Genomic DNA, 2500 nt, shown 5'->3' with positions numbered 1-2500 from the left:
GTACTAAGTCACGTCCTTACGTGGCCCGCAACCTTTCCTTAGGCCTCAAGCGTATCTCAACCGAAGGGACCAGCAACCGAAGGGACCATTGACACGAATCAGCCCGCGTACTAAGTCACGTCCTTCCGTGGCCCGCAACCTTTCCTTAGGCCTCAAGCGTATCTCAACCGAAGGGACCGGCAACCGAAGGGACCATTGACACGAATCAGCCCGCGTACTAAGTCACGTCCTTCCGTGGCCCGTAACCTTTCCTTAGGCATCAAGCGTATCTCAACCGAAGGGACCAGCAACCGAAGGGGAAACACATTCCCACACCAACACGAATCAGCCCGCGTACTGAACCACGTCAAGAAAACCCGTCGTGCCGCCTGAGCGGGTAGTCGGGGATCACAAGACGCAGCATTTCCTTAGGCCTCAAGCATACCGTCAACCGTCAACCGTCAACCGAAAGGGGCATTGGGAGCAACCGAAGGGACGTTCCCCCAGACGAATCACCGTAGGCCAAGCTGACTAGGAAGGGCCCACTCATCGTCTGGTAGGGCCGACCAGCCACCGGAAAAAACCGATCGCCGGCGATGGCCCACGGGATGGCATTCAACGTGATGGAGGGTAGTCACCCCTCACACGCATAACGCCCATGCCTGGGCGAGGGGGTGCTGGCCATGCCAGCCCAAGGCTCCCAAACTCTTTCCCCCTATAATAGATAAAGAGATTTTTCCCTTGTGACCCTAGGGGACACCCAAATGCAAGTTAAGTTATACTAGTTTTTCCATGGACCAAAACTCACCTTTATTTGTAACATAATGTCATTTTTATGACTTGTATTGTTGGAACATATATTAAAGAAATTTTAGAAGCTGAAATTTTGAAAAAAAAAAACTTGTAAGTATTTTATTTTAATTAAATAAGGCCGAAAAACGCGAAATTAATAAAAAATAGTAAATAGTGTCAATAAATCATGAAAAATTAGGAGACACTTGAGAAAATATATATAAAGACATTGGTTTAGTTAAAAAAATTTTTTTCATTAAAAAAAGTATTTTATTTTTTTTTTCCGTTAAATTGGTGAAATAAAGGGAAAAATAATAAAAAATAGTAAAAAGTGTCAATAGATCATGAAAAATTAGGAGACACTTGAGAAAAAATATACAAATAGATTGGTTTAGTTTAAAATATTAATTTCATTAAAAAAATATTTTATTTTTTTTTTTTCCGTTAAATTGGTGAAAAATAGTGAAAAATGGATAAAAAATTGTAAAAATCTTGAAAAAATGGGAGGCTTGTTGGAAAGATATTATGAGTGAGAGTCATTGATATTATTTTCAAAAATGGGTAAAAATAAATTTTTGAATGATATAAGAGGCTAAAAGGGAGTATTTTTTATCAACTTACATTGAACTCCTTTACCACAATCTCCCTTACAAACCATAGTAATGAGAATCATTGGTATTAAGTTTGAATGATGTTTTTGATCACCTTGCAACGAACTCCCTTAAAAGCCATAATCATTAGGGGGGTCTCATGGCTCATTCTTGGCTCGGGGCTCGGGGCGAGGCTCCGGCCATGGCTCAAGGCTACCACATTGCTCCTATACCACAATCTCCCTTACAAACCATAGTAATGAGAATCATTGATATTAAGTTTGAATGATGTTTTCGATCACGTTGCAATGAACTCCCTTACAAGCCATAATCACAAGGGGGGGGTCTCATGGCTCACGGCTCGGGGTGAGGCTCTATGCTACCACCTTCTTTCCCATGGGCCATAGCGTCTTTCGTACCGCATGGCCCGAAAACCTTCACAGCACCTTGAGAGCTCACATTATATTATAACCATCCATATAGGTGCTCAGGTGCTCAAGGTGCTCAAGTGCTTAAGTGCTAAAGTGCTTAAGTGCTTAAGTGCCTTAGCGCCTTAGCGCCTAGCGCGCGCGCGTGCGTGTGTATCATTAGATTAGAAGGGTGGATTTTTCAAGATCCCCCGGCTCACTCGGGCCAAGCATATCGTTCTTGATCTCGTAGCAATGCCCACGTCTCACGAGTCGAGCGTTCCCTTCCTCGGCCCACGGGTCGGCCCGCGGGGTCACGGCCCGCGGGTCGGGTCGGGGGCGAGGCTCCGGCCATGGCTCCATGCCTACCACATGCCCAGTCGATGGCACCTTGGGCCCCAACCCTCAACTATAACCTTCCCCCTATAATAGATAAAGAGATTTTTCCCTTGTGACCCTAGGGGACACCCAAATGAGAGTTAAGTTATACTAGTTTTTCCATGGACCAAAACTCACCTTTGTTTGCAACATATTGTCTTTTTTATGACTTGTATTGTTTATATATACCTTCAAGAACATTTTTGAGTCTCGTGGCCCACGGCCCGCGGCCCGCGGCTCACGGCTTTTGATTCGTGGCTCACGGGTCAGGCTCAGGGCGAGGCTCCGGCCATGGCTCAAGACTATCGTCCTGCCTCCCTTGGGTCATCGGACTCGGGTCAAGCACTTCCTTTT

This window comes from Amaranthus tricolor, chromosome 8 (assembly GCF_026212465.1).
Source record: "Amaranthus tricolor cultivar Red isolate AtriRed21 chromosome 8, ASM2621246v1, whole genome shotgun sequence".
Classification (NCBI taxonomy): Eukaryota; Viridiplantae; Streptophyta; class Magnoliopsida; order Caryophyllales; family Amaranthaceae; genus Amaranthus; species Amaranthus tricolor.
This window is presented reverse-complemented; position numbering follows the sequence as displayed.